Genomic DNA, 18,391 nt, shown 5'->3' with positions numbered 1-18,391 from the left:
GTGAGGCTCAGCAGTGCATGGCTATGCTTGTTAACACATCCCTAGAGTCCCAGCACCCAAGGGCAGTGGCAGGTGGAGCTCTGGGAGTTCAAGCCCGGCCTCATCTACTGAGTGAGTCCAGGACAGCCAGAGATAAACAGAGAAACCTTGTCTTGAAAAATCAAGCCAAACGGAGGAGGAGGAGGAGGAGGGAAAGGAGAAGGAGAAAGAAAAGGAAAGAGAGAAGAGAAGAGAAGAAAGAGAGAGAGAAAGAAAGAGAAAAATAGTTCATATTCAGCTGTTTAGTAGATCGGGGAGCAGTCTAGACTCCAAAGATGCCGTCTCTAAAAACAAAAACAAGGAAAGCAAAAACTGCCCAAGGTCCCACAGCATATAACCATTTGATCGCTACTTCTGGAGGCTTTGGCACATCCACGTGAACACAGTGATGGGAACCTGAGCCCATCTGAGAAATCAGAAGATTCTTGCTCTCTGGGTATATTCTTCCCCAGGAAAGTGCCAGCCAGGAGAATCCACTTTGGCTCCAGGAAAAAGAGGGTAACAACCCTGACGAGCTGCCTCTTGGAGTTCTTAACAACTTTTGAGAGCAGCAGAGTGTGCCACAGCTAGAAGGAACGGTTCTCCAGAAAAATTGTAAGGCTAGCTGATTCTCCTCCGGAGGCTGCCAGTGCGAGCGCGCTGTGGGCTGACCTCTGCAGTGGAACACATGACTTGCTTAGCATGTTAGAGGCTCTGCGTTCTCTCCCTAATACTGAAAAAAGAAAAAAGGGATAATGGGGGTGCTCACCTCAGCAGCACATATGCTAACACTAGAACAGTATGGAGAAAATTAGCATGGTCCCTGTGCAGGGGTGACTGGAAAACTCATGAAGCGTTCCTTTTTTAAAAAAGTGTACAGTGGAAGCTGGAAGGCAGGAAGGTGGGGACTGCCAATCAGATCTCTAGGTGATCATATCAGGGAAATTCAGAAACAGAAGAGTTTCGTTTCCCCTCCATGCTTTGGGTTAGTTCTGTTTTGTCAAAGAAAAGTAGTCTCCTGTGTTTGCCAGCTAACTCTGTAGTTAAGGATGATTTACCATACTAGAGAAACCATAGGCTATCTCAAAAGTTCACTTGCTTGGACTGCAGAATCAAATTTAGGTTTCCATTAGCACTGGAGACTAAAGTCCATCACCTATGGGGTGGACATAGGTTCCAGAATCAGATTTTGGTTTTTGGAGATAGTGTCTGGACTAGAATTGGCTATTTAAACTAAGCTGCCTTCAAATTTTGCAGCTATCTTCCTGCCTCAGCCTTCTACATCTGGAATTTCTTAAGTGTTTATACATTAATTCATTTTAAAAAGATTTTATTATATAGACACATTATCATTGATACTACCTAGGCTATCGTATAAGTCAGAATGCTATACAGCACTAAGAACAGAACCCCACAGACATTAGAGAGGCAGAAATAGAATATAATAAAACACGATTAAACAAAATGAATTAAATTTACTCAGATGTGAAAACCCCTCAATAAACATTAGCGTTAAGACCCAGGGGCATATTAGCTGAGCAGCACAGCCAAACGGAAGAGGCTTCTTTTAAGAAGAAGCAGAAGGTAAAGCATTGGGAACACGAAAAAAAAAATGTGGAAGGTAAAGAATTGGGAACACAAAATTCATCACATTAGCAGATGAAAAGAGTGAAAGCTGGCGGTGGTGGCACACACCTTTAATCCCAGCACTTGGGAGGCAGTGGCAGGCAGATTTCTGAGTTCGAGGCCAACCTGGTCTACAGAGTGAGTTCCAGGACAGCCAGGGCTACACAGAGAAACCCTGTCTTGAAAAAACCAAATCCAAAAAAAAAAAAGAAAGGAAGGAAGGAAGGAAGGAAGGAAGGAAGGAAGGAAGGAAGGAAGGAAGGAAAGAAAGAAAGAAAGAAAGAAAGAAAGAAAGAAAGAAAGAAAGAAAGAAAGAAAGAAAGAAAGAAAGAAAGAGGAAAAGTGAAAAATATGAGCGGAGAAGTGGTGGCATGTGTCCCAGCACTTAGGAGGCAGAGAGGCAGGTGAACTCTCTGAGTTCAACCATCCTGGTCTACAAAACAAGTACCAGGACAGCTGGGCCACACAGAGAAACCCTGTCTTGGAGAAAAAAAAGAGTGAACCCCCAAGACAGTCCATAGCAGTCAGTGCCTATGGGGACTGAGACAGGATGATCACAAAGTCAAAGCTAGCCTAAGCTACCCAGCCTACATTGAGGCTCTGTCCCAAAGAGGGTGGCGGGGAGTGGCAAAACTCCAGAGTCATTTCTGGTTTAGTAAAAGTCAGAGCGACAATGAAGGCATAATAAACCACAACTTCAGCTACATTTTTCTTACATCTGGTCTCCACCCATATTGCTTATTCACGGTTATTCAAGATGTAGCTAATAATTCAGTGACAAAACGATATAGATACCAAAAACAGACCAAGAAATTGAGTAAGGTACAGTGACACACCTGTCACCCACTTGCTTGGATGCTTGAAGCAGGAAGTCTCCACGTTCGAGGCTAACTTGAACAACAGACAAACCCTCTCTTTCTCTTTACTTGTGCACGCAGGAGGAAGAGGAGACCTTTCCTGTGTACGACTAAAATGCATGTGTGAGTTCGGGCAAAGGTCACATGTGGAGGTCAGAGGACAACCTCAGGTCTGCCTCCCACCTTCGTAAAATGGTCTTTTATTCATCGCTGCATAAGCTGGGCTTGCTGGGCTTCAAGCTTCTGGTGATCCTCCTGTCTCCGCCTCTCATCTCACCCGAGGAACCGTGGAACTACAGATGTGTGCCACAACATCTGCCTTTTGTGGATTCTGGGGACTCCCTCTCACTGCCTCACAATTGTGTGGCAAGCACTTCATTCACCCACGGAGCCATCAATTTCCTCAACCCCAAGAGGAGGGATTTTTCATTAGGTATAAATGATCTAATAATCTGACTGGAAAATTGACAGTCAACCAAGAATTATACATGGAGATTCAAAAACGTTTCATTACAGTGTTCCTGTATAGGAGCAGTCACCATTTGGAAAACCGAGAGAAGAAAGATGTCTTTAAAATGAGCCCAAACTGAGGTGTTTGCACTTCTCTTTCTTCGGCTGGGCATACCTGGCCCCAACCCAAGTGCTTGCTGCTGCCTGGACCTTTACTTGTCACCTCTACTTCCTGTTCTGTGAGCACTGCCACCCAGTTTCAGCCACCACCATCCCCTGCCCCCGCTGTGATGACGCAGGACTGCGCAGCATTTCCCGCCAGACAGCCAGCGCCCAGAGCGCTAATTTTCCTCCTGGGTACACAGCGCGCTTCCTCACTTCCCTAGTTACAGTTACTGGGGCCGGTGTGGGTGCATTCAGACCGTAGACTATGGGAACCTGCGGTGCCTCTGCTGGAGAAAATTCTCAAACACAGTCACTTCCCTCTCCTTTTCCCACCAAATAACTAAAAAGATCCCCTAAACCTAGAGGACATCAGCACAAGAAGATGAGAGGAAGACTGAGGAGTCCAGGTCCCTGAGTCACAGCCGAGATGGAAACTGCTCAGCTGCCCAGTGCCCAAGTTGGCTTGTTGCCTGAAGAGGAAGTAAGTTCTTTCAGGAAAGGAATTCTAGGATTTGCTGGGTTTCTTCTTTTCCTTTATTTACTGAGACAGAGTCTCACTGTGTAGCACTGGCTGGCCTTGAACTCACAGAGATTCACCTGCCTCTGCCCTCTAAATGCTGAAATTAAAGGAGTGTCCCTGATTGGGGTGAAAAAAAATTTTTTTTTCATTCAGTAAGTAATTTACTCCTCCAAACTCTATTTTCAAGTGATGAAAAAAAATGTAGCGCCCTTTCCATGCTTGTCAGAGGTCACCTAGCTGTGCTGTGGGAGAGCCTCTTTTTGCTTTGGAACCTACTGGCTACCACTAGGTTACACTAGTTCTCCAGAGCAAGAGTAATTTTGAAAGAGTTTATTGTACTGGAATAAAAACCCATATGTAAATCCCAGCACTGGGAAGGTAGAGGCTGGAGAACCAGAAGCTCAAGGCTAGTCTATCTACTAAGTCCAGTGCTATTATAGGCTATAGGAGATCACGTCCCAAAGAAACCCAAACAAAAGACAAAGATGGTAGCACACATCTGTCATCCCAGCTCTTGGGATTCTGAGGCAAGAAGATTATCAGGAGCCCCAGGCCAAACCTGGGGTATGTGAACCCTGTCTCAAACATCAGGATCTCTAAATAGAGAACAGGTAAAAGACAGGAACAGCCAGCTATTTCATGGAAGACGTACAGATGGGGTAGAATGTGGCAGGGTGTTCAGTCTCATTAGGGAAAGGCAAGGGGAAAGGCAAGTTAAAAAAACTTAATGGTGGGCTGGAGAGATGGCTCAGTGGTTAAGAGCACTGGCTGCTCTTCCAGAGGTCCTGAGTTCATTTCCCAGCAACCACATGGTGGCTCACAACCATCTGCAATGGGATATGATGCCCTCTTCTGGTATGTCTGAAGACAGTCAGTGTACTCATACATTAAATAAATAAATAAATAAATAAGCCTCAATTATTAAAAAAAGACAACGTAATGGCTGCTTGGAATTTGTAACGAAATCTCAGCATTCAGGAAGTAGAGGCAAGGAAATTCCTTGGAGTTTGAAATCATCCTGGGCTACATAGCAAGTAACTAGGTCAGTCGCAGGAACAGAGCAAAATCCTGCCTCAGAAAAGTCAAACAAACAAACAAACAGAACAAAGCAAATCATAAGGAAAGACTGAGCACGGTGGCTCACATCTGTAATCCTAGTACAGGGCAGAAGGACTCCTGCAAATTCAAGGGCAGCCTGGCCTGCACACACAGTTCCAGGCTATGCTGGGACTACTCATTTAAGACCTGCAAAGGGCCTAAGAAACAGACTCCACAATGGGATACCATGGCACAGCGATCAAAATAAAATAGTAAATAAGGACAACAGCCAACACTAGCCAGAATGCCACGTACAGTAAACCCCTGCACTGCTGCTGAGACACTGAGATAGTTCTGAACTGGGTTGTTCTGTCTGCTTTTATTAGTGCGTGCATTGTGACATCAAGTTCCCCACGTAGAGGAAACTGGCCTTGAACTCTCTGCTGCTCCTGCTCTCCCCCTAGGTCTATACCACCACACCCAGGTTACAGGTGTCGGAGCCCCAACAACATGTGCCTTCCTGCTGCTAGGCAAGCACTCTACCCACTGAGCTGTATCGTCAGTCCCGGGTAGTTCTTCCGAAAATTAAAAATGTACTCTAGCGATTTTACTTCTGGGCAAAGAGAGATGAAAAGAATCTAATTCCGGGCAGAAACACAGGCATAAGTATTCGTGGCTTTGTTCTCAGTGACCCCCCTCTACTAGTTAGCTTCAACTTGAGCCTCAATTGGGGGGTTGCCTCAATCAAACTGGCTTGTGGCATGATCATGAGGCATTTTCTTGATTGCTAATCTATGTAGAAGGGCCCAGTCCACTGTGAGGAAGCACCATACCCAGGCAGATTGACCTGGGCTGTATAAGAAAGCTGGCTGAGTTGGAGAAATAAGGCAGGGGGGAAAGCCCTAACTTCTCTTAGTGATGGATTATATCCTGGAAGTATATAGGCCAAAATAAAAAATTAAAAAATTAAAAAAAAAAACCTTTTCTGCCCAACCAAACATCGAATTAAAACAAGTGCCCAAAATGCAAATAATCCTTCTGTTCAGTGAACGATGATTCAGTAACAGCAGTGGTGCTGTTAATCATGAAATGATATTCAGCAATAAAAAGGGACACACTTACTCTATACAACAACTTGGATGGACCTCAAGGTTTCTTGACTTACATTAAGAAAACCCTTCCAAAGTTCACATACTGTGATCCTAGTCACACAACAATCTTGAGATACTGAGACTAAGGACGTAAGCTCTTGCCTAGAATGTGTAAGACTCTGCTTTGATTCTGACATGACTAAAACAAAGTTTAAATATATGTCATAGAAGCTAAAACAATGAACTTGGCTGACATGGGGGTATTGCTCATTCCTGAAATCATGTCCCCTGAGAGCTTAAAGCAGGAGGATCAGGACTTCAAGATATCCTTGGCTACATATAAAGTCTGAGGCTAGCTTGGACTACGTGTGTCTCAAAAGGCAAGCTGACCCTTTTAGAGCCCCAGCTACGCTGGGTCCTTCTTAGACCCCTTGATTTTCTTCCCAATGAACAGTAGAGAAAACAACAAAAAGCACAAAGAAACCGTGGAAAGACAGATTAGATCCACTGTCTTATCTGGGATGAAAAATTTGAATTTTTGTCTTTGTAACTTTCTTACTTTACTTGTGTGCATGTACGCTCATGCCATGGCACCGTGGAGAGGTCAGAGGACAATTTGCTGAAGTCAGTCCTCTCCTCCCTCCATGCGGGTTCTGACACTTGGATTAGTTGTCAGGCTTGGCCTCAAGAGCCACCTGTCTGCTGCTCCTGCCTCTCCACTGCTGCCCCCTTTTAAGGACTCACTATGTGGGCTGGCCTACACCTGGATATAAAGCAGAGTGTGGCTTCAAACTCATGACCCTCCCTCCACAGCCTCCCAGGTGCTGGTGCTGGCACTGCAAGCATGGATCACCCCAGCGGGCTGTGAGTAATCAGTTGTCAAGCGGCAAACCATCATGGACACCCCGCAGGTCTAGCGCAGACCGCCCTACCATTTCCCCCCTCCCCACCCCCCGCAGATGAATTTGTGAGCTAAAGTTTGGGGAAGAGCCTGACCCACGTTCTCTTATCCAACAATCAATAAAGTGCCTCCCTTAAAAAGGGGGAGAAGAACTATCTGACTCCGAGTAACCAAGGAGAAGGACCTGAACTGGAATACGAACAGAAAAAGGGAACATTGTGAAGCAGACGGGCATGGTTCAGTCACCGGCTCACTTAACCCCCAGGAAAACCACTTGAAGGAAATCGTTTCTACCTCTGTGTCTGTCTTTTTTCCACATAAGTTTCATGTGGCATTATACTGCATTATAAATAAAACTTTATTAAGGTATGTCATTGTGACTTTAAAGTCTATTAGGTCAGGAATGGTAGCACGTGCCTGAAATCCTAGCACACAAGAGGCCGAGGCTGAGGATCATGGTTTAAGCCCAGTTCGAGCACTTGAATTCAAATGGAAAAGGAGTTTTAAAAATATCATTAGGAGAAGCTGTGCATTATAGAACCTTAGTTCAGTGCTTCTCAACCTGTGGGTCATGACCCTGTTGGGGGCAGAGGTGTTGAATGATCCTTTCACAGGGGTCTCCTAAGAAAGCACAGATGTTGACGATTCAAAACAGTAACAAAATTACAGTTATGAGTAGCAACAAAAATAATTGTATAGTTGGGGGTCACCACAACATGAGGGACTGTGTTAAAGGGTCTCAGCATTTAGGAAGATTGGGAACCATTGCCTTAGTACCTCAGGGTGACACAGCAGGTAGAGGAAGGATAGGATGATAGAGTCAGATAGACACTGAAACATTTGTCTGTAATGCGAATCTCATGTAGCTCAGGCCTTCAGTTTACCCTTTGTTACTCAGCTTTAAGAAGTTTTTAGGGGCCGGAGAGCTGGTTCTGTGTTTAAGAGCATTGGCTGCCTGGGTTCAATTCCCACCACCTATATGACTACCTCCAGAGGATTTGACACCCTCACACAGACGTGCAAGCATGAAAACCACAAATGCATGTGGAAATAATAAATTATTTTTTAAAATGGTTTTAAGTTGGGGGCTGGAGCAATGGCTCAGTGATTAGAGCAGGGGCTGCTCCTGCAGAGGACCTGGGCTCAGTTTCCAACACCCACAAGGTGGCTCACATCTTCTGTAACTCCAGTTCCCGGGCATCCAACTCCTCCTTCTGATCAGTTCAGGTACCAGGCAGGTATGTGATCCATATACATGCATGCAGGCAAAGCACTCACACATATAAAATATAAATCAATACGTTTTTAAAAATGTTTTTAAGTTGGGGAAAACGGTTCAATGGTAAGTATTCTTGCTGCTCTTCCAGACTCAAGTCGGCTCTTAGAACCCACATCAGGTGGCCCACAGCTATCTGGAACACCATATTCCAGGGATCCAACAATTTTTCTGAACTCTGTAAGCACCTGCACACATGGTTGCATACTCATATGTAGACACAGAAATAAAAATAAAGATAATATTTTTTTTTAAAAAAAAAGCTGGCCAGAGGTGGCGACCCTTGCCTGTAATCTCTGCAGGAGGCGGAGGCAGGTGGATCCCTTGAGTTTCAGGGCAGCCTGGTCTATATAGTGAGTTCCAGGACAGTTAGGACTACACAGAAACCCCGCCTCAACCACAACAAACAAACAAATAAACACAAACAAACAAGCAAGCAAAACCCCAAACCTTTAATTCTAGCACTTGGGAAGCAGAGGCAGACAAGATCTCTTGAGTTTAAAGTCAGTCTGGCCTTCACAGTGTGTTCTAGGCTAGACAAGGCTACATAGTGAGACTTTGTCTCTGTTTCCTTTAAGACTTATTTCTATTCTCTGTGTGTGCATGTCTTTCCTGTGTTTATGTATGTGTACGATATGCATGCTGGAGGGCATTGGGTCCCCTGGGACTGAGGTTGCCAGTTGTTGTGCCATGTGGATGCTGGCACTCAAACGTGGTTCCTCTACCAAAGCAAGCACTCTTAGCCACAGGGCTACCTCTCAGCCCTGAGACTCTCTCTCTCTCTCTCTCTCTCTCTCTCTCTCTCTCTCTCTCACTCTCTCTCTCTCTAGTTATTTTGGATTTGGTTTTTCGAGACAGGGTTTCTCTGTATAGCCCTGGCTGTCCTTGAACTCACTCTGTAGACCAGGCTGGCCTCGAACTCAGAAATCTACCTGCCTCTGCCTCTGCCTCCCAGAGTGCTGGGATTACAGGCATGCAACACCACCGCCCGGCTGAGACCCTCTCTTAACAACAACAACACTACAAGAACAAAAACAAAAAACCATAAGCTTAGGACCAGCAAGATGGCTCAGCAGGCAATGGGGCTTGCTGCCAAGCCTAATGCTGAGTTTGATGCCAGAACCACATGGTGGAAGGTCAGAAACAGATCCCAAAAGTTGTCCTCTACCTCTAAGCCTGCCAAGGCACTCCCCACAGATCCCAAAAGAATGTGTGTGTGTGTGTGTGTGTGTGCACTTGGGGACCAGAGCCAGCCTCCTCAGGTGCTGCCTGCATTGTTCAGGAGACAGAGTCCCTCACTGGCCTGGAACTCACCAAGGTGGTCAGGCTTGATGGCTAGTGAGACCCAGAGATTGGCCTGTCTTGGCCTCCAGAACACAGGAATCACAAGCAAGCACACCCCACCATATCAGCTTCTTAATGCAGATTCTGAAGCCATTCACCCAACTGGAGGCCCTGGATGTGTTCCCTAGGTAAGTGTGTGTCTTGGGGGATGGGGTGTGTGTGTCTGTATTAGGGGAAAAAAAGGAAAAGGAAAATTAATCCAAATATTTAGCAAACAGAGATTAAATAAATTATGTCAGTCAAACAGCTGGCTGCTGTGTTGCCATTTTAGCCCCACAAGATAATACATTTAATACCCAGTTCAAGCAAAAGGTATCAAAGCAAAGTGATTACATTGTAATTACAATGTAATTACATGTGATTGCCTGGCCTTGTGGCTCAGGCTTTTCCCTCAGCACTCAGGAGGCAGAGGCAAGTGGATCTCTGTAAGTTCAAGGCCAGTCAGGGCTACACAGCGAGGCTCTGTCTCAAAAACAAAATGACTCTCTGTCGAGGGTAGGGATGGGGCTGGAAGCATAATACCTTAAATTTAGGTCAGAATGGCTGGGCGGTGGTGGCCCACGCCTGTGATTCCAGCACTCTGGGAGGCAGAGGCAGGTGGATTTCTGAGTTCAAGGCCAGCCTGGTCTACAGAGTGAGCTCCAGGACAGCCAGGGCAAAATTAGGTCAGAATTTTAACACAGACAGGCAGTCACTTCTGGATGTATGAGTTTAATGGTGCTTATTAAGCTACCTTTTTCTGATTCTCTTTTTTTTTTCTGAAGAGAACAAGCACTGTTTTGCTATAAGCACAAAATAAGGTGGGTTTTGTTTGTAATTGCTACTGGAGGAATACAAATTTTAAAAATACTTATTTACTCAATTTGCGTGAGGGCATGATGCACACATGTGCATCAGAGCTAACTTTTACTAGTATGGGAAGACAGTTCATCAGAGAAAACATGGTAGGTCTTGGGAAGACTTCTTTTCTTCCTATATATGGTGAAACAGTTTGTCTTTGGCAATGTAATCACATATTTAAAAAAAAAATCATCTGGGTGACTATCATAGTTACTTTTTTATTGCTGTGACAAACACCATGACCAAAACAACTTACAAAGGAAAACGTTTAATTTGGGGTTCATGGTCCCAGAGGGTTAGGATGCGTGGCCATCATGGTGTGAGCATGGCGGCAGGCAGGAAGGCAGGCAGGAAGGCAGGCAAAGTGTTGGAGCAGTAGCTGAGGGATTACGCTGCTGCTCCAGAAATCGCAGGCTGAGTGACTGGAATGGCCTGGGCTTAATCCTTAGAGCCTACCTCCGTGACACGCCTCTTCCAACAAAGCCACGCCTCCTAATCCTTCCCACACAGTGCCTCCCAGTACTTGCCCAGCCCTTAGGTCACTTGCACGCCACTTGAGGTCACACAAACACAACCGAGTCCCAGCTTGCTTTTTCTTTTACCGTTCTACAGAAGACAATGGCAACGTCAAGATGTGGTTCCGTGCTGGGCATGGCGGTGCACACCTTTAATCTCAGCACACTCGGGAGGCAGAGGCAGACGGATCTCTGTGAGTTTGTGGCCAACCTCAGCTCTGGTCTGCAGATCGTTCAGGGGAAAGAAGGAAGGAAGTAGGAGGAGGGAGAAGAAAGAGAAGGAGAGAGGGAGAGGAGGAGGGAGAGAAAGGACAGGAGGAGGAGGAAGAAGAGGAAGAGGAGGAGGAGGACGACGAGGAGGAGGAAGAAATGTGAAATTGGGCCTCTCCAGTCCTGAATTATGAAGTAACACATGCTCCTGGGGGAGCTAGAAGAGCACTCCCAGAAGCCAGGCATTTAACCTTCTGATGCTGCCACTTACAACAGTTCTGGGGAACCATTGTTTTTTCCTCAGTGGTGAGGTTAACGCATCTATAAAGCATGGTTTATTTTATTTTTAAAATTTTTTTATTTTTTTGGTTTTTCGAGACAGGGTTTCTCTGTGTAACCCTGGCTGTCCTGGAAGACAGGACTCTGTCCTGACTCTGTAGACCAGGCTGGCCTCGAACTCAGAAATCCGCCTGCCTCTGCCTCCCGAGTGCTGGGATTACAGGTGTGCGCCACCTCTGCCTGGCCTTAAAGCACGGTTTAAATTAGAAGCTTGCCAGAAAACCAGCTTTTTTTTCCCCCCAGGGATTTTGTGGGGTTCAAATTTAACAGCTCAGAAATGTGTCTTGCGCTTTCAGAAACGTGTCCTGTGCTTTAGGAAGATCTGAATCTCTAACACACTCTTTGGAGTGATTAGAATTAATTTTAGCCAGCCTTTTCCTCTGTTGTCTGCATGTCTCAGAGGGCGGTGCCTCGTGGATGCTCTTGCGGGACTTGTCACGTCGTCACACTGTCCATATGGTTCCTCAGTGGGCTCTTACTAGACAACTAATGTGGGACAAGAAACAAGCCTCTGTAGATATGTATTAATCTTTTTTAAGATTTATTTATTTATGTTAGGGCATTGGATCTCATTACAGATGGTTCTGAGCCACCACGTGGTTGCTGGGATTTGAACTCAGGACCTCTGGAAGAGCAGCCAGTGCTCTTAACCACTGAGCCATCTCTCTAGCCCGATATGTATTAATTTTGATTGTGCTTTAATTAACTTACTGTGAGGGAGGCAAGTGTCACAGTGCACCTGTGGAGGTCAGAGGACAGCTGTAGGAGTCAGTTCTCTCCTTCCACCGTCCCAGGGCTTGCACCCAGGTCGCGTGGTTTGGCAGCAAGCACCGCTACCGGCTGAGCAGTCTCACTGGCCCCCACAGATATTGTTTGAGGAATGCATTTTTAATAATTCTAGGCCTACTCTGAGCATGCTCACAAGCAAAGTTTCACATATTTTTTAAATGTGTATTCATGAATGTGTGCGGGCGCCTCAGAAGAGGATGGTGGGTCCTGGCCTGGAGCTGGAGTGGCAGGTGGTTTATGAGCCACCTGGTGTGGGTGTTGGGAATGAAGTCGGGATCCTCTGCAAGAGCAGCCAGTGCTCCTGGCTTCAGAGCCATCTCTCCTGCACTGCTGCATAGATGTCAAAGGAATTGTATTTTAATTTAGTAGTTGTTATGGTTACTTTAAACTCCTTGGCTTGTGGCTTTATTGTTATTTAAATTTTCTTATTTTGTTTTAAATTCGAAAGAGGGTATATTAACAGGAAACTGACTCATGTGTCAAGTGGGCGGATCACAGAATTTAATTACCTGTGAACTATTAGTCAGACAGAGGTGGCATGAACTTGAACACCTGCAAGGGCTTTTACCAAGCTGGGGGAAAAGACAGGAAGGGTAACAAGTCATCAGCAGGGAAGCCATGATCTACAGGCGTGGATTTAAAATATGTTGAAATGCCACTTTAAAATGTTCTGAGAAGACAGCTGACAGCAAAATCAGAAATTAGATGTTTCAAAAATATCTCTATGATTATTCAATGTGTGTGTGTGTGTGTGTGTGTGCTTTGCCTGCATGTATACCTTGCAGTAGTATATGACGCACACACAAGTACCTGATACCCATGGAGGCCAGAGGAAGGGGTGGGGTACCCTGGAACTTGAATTACAGTTATGAGCCATCATATAGGAGCTGGGAATCGAACCCAGGTCTTCTGGAAGAGCAGCCATTGCTCTTAACCACTGAGCCTTATCTCCAGCCCCAGAAATCAGATTTTTACCAATTACAATTAAATTATTTCTAGCAAAATGTATTTATTGTTAATTGAACTTAACTACATTTTATGCAGTTTTTTTTGTTATATTCTACTATTTCGAGATTGTTGATTGGTTCCCAGAGTATTTTATCTCTAAATCATGACTATTATTTTATGGCGAAACCACATTTTTGAGTGATGTGTGGGTACACACCTGAAACCCAAGTGTCTGGGAAGCCGAGGCAGGAGACTGATTGGCCAGTTTGGGCAGTATTGTGAAATCCTACCTCAAAATAGAAACCGAAACAAAACCACACAGCTCCTGTCCAGGTTTGGTGCACAGCTTAATCCTAACACCTGGAAGGTAGAGGCAGGAGAATCAGAGCCTGTCTCAGACACACATGGAGAGAGGGGAAGGGAAAAAGGAGAAGAGGAGAGAGGGAAGGGGGAGGGGAGAAGGGATGGGAGGGAAAGTAAGAGAGGTGAGAGGGGGACGTGAGAGGGGGAGAGGAGGAGAAAAGAGAAAGGTGAGAGAAGAGAGGAGGAGGAGGAAGAGAGAGAGAGAGAGTTCAGGAGATGTAGCTCAGTTTATAAGAGGCCTTGGGTTCAGTCCCTAGCACCTCATAAACCGGATCCTGGTGGCCATGCCTGTGATTCCACACTCAGAGAAGGTAGAGGCCGGAGGGGCAGAAGCTCAAGGTCACATTCTTGGGTTATCTAGAAGCTTTGAAGAAAACTTGTGCTTCAGGAGATTCAAAAATAAATAGATTACATAAATCCACACTCTTAAAATCCCCATTGTTTATTTATAAGTCTTTGTCAACTATCTCTGAAGCTAGTCTAATTTTCTTCTCTGACTACTATCTTATCTTACTTACTGCTTGAGGTATGTCTTCACTCACTTTTCCTTCTTCCCACCAGACCTCCTCAGGACAAGGCTGGCTTTGTTTTCTAAAGTAAGATCAGGCCATATCAGAATTGTGTATGTGTGTGTGTGTGTATATGTGTATGTGTGTATATGTGTATATGTCTATGTGTGTATATGTGTGTGCATGTGTGTATGTGTGTATGTGTGTGTATATGTGTGTATATGTGTGTATATGTGTGTATGTGTATATGTGTGTATGTGTATATGTGTATATGTGTATGTGTATATATGTGTATGTGTGTATATGTGTGTGTATGTGTGTGGATATTTGTATATGTGTGTATATGTATGTGTGTGTATGTGTGTATACGTGTATGTATGTGTATGTGTGTATATATGTATGTGTGTATACGTGTATGTGTATGTGTGTGTGTGTGTGTGTATGTGTGTGTATGTTCACGTATGGAGGTCAGAGGGCAATCTTGGGTGCTCCTCTCAGGCACCGCCGGTTTTTTTGAGGCAGGGTTTCTCCCATTTGTTTCTGGTCCTGTGCTGCTTATTCTAAGCTGGCTTCTCCAGTGTCTCCCAACTGCCTCCCATCTCCCCGCAGGAGTGCCTGGGTTACAGGTGTGCCATTTGGCCTTTTACAAGGGTCGTAGATCAGACTCAGGTCATGAGGCTTGTATGATGTGGATGTTTGAATGAGAATGGCCTTTAGGCTTATATATTTAACCTTCAGTTCCCAGCTGGCAGACTGTTTGGGAAGAACTAGCAGCCATAGTCTTTCTGGAGGAGCTGTGTCAGTGGGAGTTCCAGATGCCAAACGGACCTGCCCTTAGTCATACAACTCCTAAGTGGTAAACTCAGGTCTGTGCAGCTCTCTCACTGCTCTCCAAACCATCACTGTGTATATGTGTTAGTTATATGTGTGTTCGTGTTCATGGAGAAGCACAGGTCTCCTGTCCACGTGGAGGTCAGAGGTCAACGTTGGATGTCTTCCTTGGTCCCTCTCCACTTTATTTTTTTTGAGACAGGCCTTCTCACTGAACCGGAGCTCACAGATTCCGGCATCCACCTGCCTCTGCTTCCCCAGCCCAAGAACTATAGGAGCGCCACGACCACTCCACGCAGGCACTTTTAGATGTGGAGCACGGCACAGTCCTCCTCATGAGTGCACGGCAAGTCCTTTATTGACAGAGCCATGTCTCTAGGGCACCCTCTACATTATTTTCTATAGGTTAGATTTATTTTAAGTGTATGAAAGTTTTGCCTGCATGTATGTCTGGGAACCATATGCTTGCCTGGTGTCCGTGGGGGTCAAGAGAGGAAACTGGAGTTAAGGATTGTGAGCTGCTAAACCCAGGCCACTGGTAGAGCAATGAGTTCTCTTAACTGCTGAAACCCTCCCCGACCACCACACACACACCAAAACCAAACTATTTTAACCACAGATGTCTGCACACTGCAAGACACAAAGACCATTCAACAGTTTTGGAGGTGACACGGGCTATCACAGGCTTTGGCATTGGACTAGTTCTGGCACGCAGCAGCCATTTTAGCTTCCATAAGCTACAATGGAAGTAGTACCAACTACTTCATGCCTACCTGAATCCTTGGGTTCTGCATTTATGTGCAGAAATGCTAACAGCCATCTGCAGGATGTGCTATGGAGATGAGCTATAGTATTTATAAGAAGCTCAACATAGCCGGGCTATGGTGGCACACGCCTGTAATCCCAACACTCTGGGAGGCAGAGGCAGGTGGAGTTCTGAGTTCAAGGCCAGCCTGGTCTACAAAGTGAGTTCCAGGACAACCAGAGCTATACAGAGAAACCCTGCCTTGAAAAAGACCAAATCCAAAAACCAAAAAAAAACCAAAAAAAAAAAAAAAAAAGAAAAAGAAAAAGAAAAAAAGAAAAAAAAAAAGAAGAAGTTCAACATAGTAGTCAATAAACCACTTGGTCCTTTTATATGATGCCATGCCTTTGTGGTCACACATACACACATCCACCCACCCATCCATCCATGCAAACACTGGGCTTTAGGTTTTCCTAGAGTGTCCTGATTTCTACCAATCAGAAACACTGTTGCTAGAGATGCATTTGTCAGAGTATGAGTCCTGGGTTGTTTGTAGGTTTTCTTTTCTGGCATAGGAAATAAGATTGCCAGTCTGGTGGTGCACACCTTTAATCCCAGCATCTAGGAAGCAAAGACAAGCTGACTGTCAGTTCCAGGCCAGCCAGAAGTACACAGTGAGATCCTCTCTCAAAAACAAAACCACTACAGTTTAAAAATAAAAAATAAGATTATCATGCTCAAATATCAGACAAATGCTAAGCCTACTAAAGAGACCTAACAAATTCATGTGAATGGATGTAATATAGCATCAACAATGTGTAAAGAATTCACAGACAGGAATTTTAAGTGGGTGAAAAAGAATAAATAGAGCTTACTAAGTTACTTCAGATGGTTTATTAAATGCTGAGAATATGGGTCCAATTAAAGCTATATAATTTGATGTGATAATAAAAGGGGATATACAATTATCCACACCTTTAAATACATAGTTATGTGTATGTATTTATTTATATACTTATGTATTTTAGATTTACTTATCTTATGTGTATAGGTGTTTTGTCTGCTGTATGTCTGTGTACCACATGCAGGTATGGTGCCCAGGGAGGCCAGAAAAGGGTGCCGGAATTTCTTAGAACTGAAGTTTTACATGATTGTGAGCCGCCATGTGAGTGCTGGGCACTGAAACCAGATCCTCTGTCAGGACAACAAGTGCGCATAACCCCTGAGCCATCATAAATATTTGTTATAGTTAGACAAGCCCCCATTGCCTAACTGAGTAACGGTTGACCTTGGACTGTCCCTTCTCCTGCCTCAGTCCCCGAGCCCTTGGGATTTCAGGAGTGTGCCATCTCACTGGGCTCAATGTGTCCACTAGAAAGTTTGATTCCTCATATGTTTGCAGACTGGAGATTGAACCTAGGACCTCACACATGCCAGGCAAATGCTTTCCCACTGAGCCACATCTCCAACTCTCTTGTCACTTTTTGTCTTAAGGCAGGGTCTCACAAAGTTGCCCAGGCTAGACTTGAATTCACTCTGTAGCCCAGGCCCTGGACTTCTGACTCAGTTCCAGAGTAGCTCAGGTTGCAGGCTTGAGCTTCAGTTTAAACAACTGAAAAATATCTTTACAATTCATTCACTGAACTGATCCGTATTCAGGCAAAGCTGTCTTGGTCAGGGAAGATGGTTCAGTGGGCAAAGTGCTCACTGTGCAAGCATGAAGAACGGAATTAAGCACCTCGGCAGCCTTGGGAAAAGCCGGGCTTGGCGATGCAGGTGAGTCAGGGGGCTGGCTCCTAAGGGCTCGCAGATTGACCCTATTAACCAGTTAATGAGGTCTAGATTCAGTGAGCCTGTCCAAAATATAAGGTGGAAAGTGACTAAGGAAAATATCTGATATCAGCCTGTAGTGCATGCACACGCACACACATGTACACACACAACCACCACTACCACCACCACCACCACCACCACCACCCACCAAAAAGAAAAAGCTTATTTAATTGAAGGAAGGACATAATTCAAACTAAACTCTATAAATAATAAATAGCCAAATGTTCCTTTAAAAATACCCACAGAATAAAAAAAAAATTATATGCTTTCAACCTTATGCCCAAGTCTTAAACTTCAATTCTAAGTACATAGTTATAAATTGTACACTTCATTTATAAAACTCCAAAGAGTGGGCAGGTGAGATGGCTGAGCATGTAAAGGAATCCTACCAACTAGTTTGATGACCTGGCGTCCATCTCCAGGATCTCTATGTAGGAGGAAAGACCGATCTCTCAAAAGCTGTCCTCTGACACATAAGACCCCCATCACAAATAAACAGATGGAAAATTTCAAAGAGAAATTGAAATTGAGTACTGCAATTTAATGTCTAGTCATGAGGGTTGGGATCCTGCTCAGCGGGAGAGTGCTTGCTTAGGTTTTTATTTCCTGCCTGGTAGACAGTCAAATCCAGATGAGACCTTCCTTAACAAAGAACTATTTTACATGGAAAATATAATGTAGAGTTTCCTAATGTAGAGTTCTCGTCAGTTAACTTGAGCAGCAATACTCTTAGAGGCACACTAATTAGGTGGCTGCTCAGGTGGAGCTGGGAAGGGGACCCCCCCCCAACTTCTACTAATTCCCCTAGGGGGTGTCAGTCATTAATATGTCAGTTTAAATTAGTTTATCAGTCACCAATTTATATAAGTCTCATAAGAAAGAAAACACTGGAGTCCAGCAAGGAGAGAGACCCAAAGGGCGATTGCCAGGCTAAATTGAGTCTGTTACAGAGCAATAGGCAGTTTGGGAGATGGCAAACTGCCATGAAGGCAAGTGACTGAAACTGGAGAATGCAGAGAGGTGTTTCAGGAAAAGAGAAAGGATTCCTAGAGGAAAAACCCCACCCTTTTCAGAACATTTCAAGGACCCTGGACACAGTGCACATTGGCAGTTGATTCTAAACAGTACTGAAGCTATATATTACAAAGTCACACTATTATAGAGTATTATGTCCCTATTTGAC

General features: G+C 44.8%; 1 non-coding gene across 1 annotated transcript; it reads left to right on the top strand.

The window, feature by feature from the left end:
• Positions 1-779: 779 nt before the first annotated feature.
• Positions 780-886, top strand: LOC127688085 (U6 spliceosomal RNA). Its single transcript, XR_007978548.1, has one exon. It is a non-coding gene; the product is annotated as a U6 spliceosomal RNA (small nuclear RNA).
• Positions 887-18,391: the final 17,505 nt, after the last annotated feature.

This window comes from Apodemus sylvaticus, chromosome 6 (genome assembly GCF_947179515.1).
Source record: "Apodemus sylvaticus chromosome 6, mApoSyl1.1, whole genome shotgun sequence".
NCBI classification, from domain to species: domain Eukaryota; kingdom Metazoa; phylum Chordata; class Mammalia; order Rodentia; family Muridae; genus Apodemus; species Apodemus sylvaticus.
The sequence above is the reverse complement of the archived record's forward strand: the minus strand, read 5'-3'. Positions and strand labels throughout refer to the sequence as shown.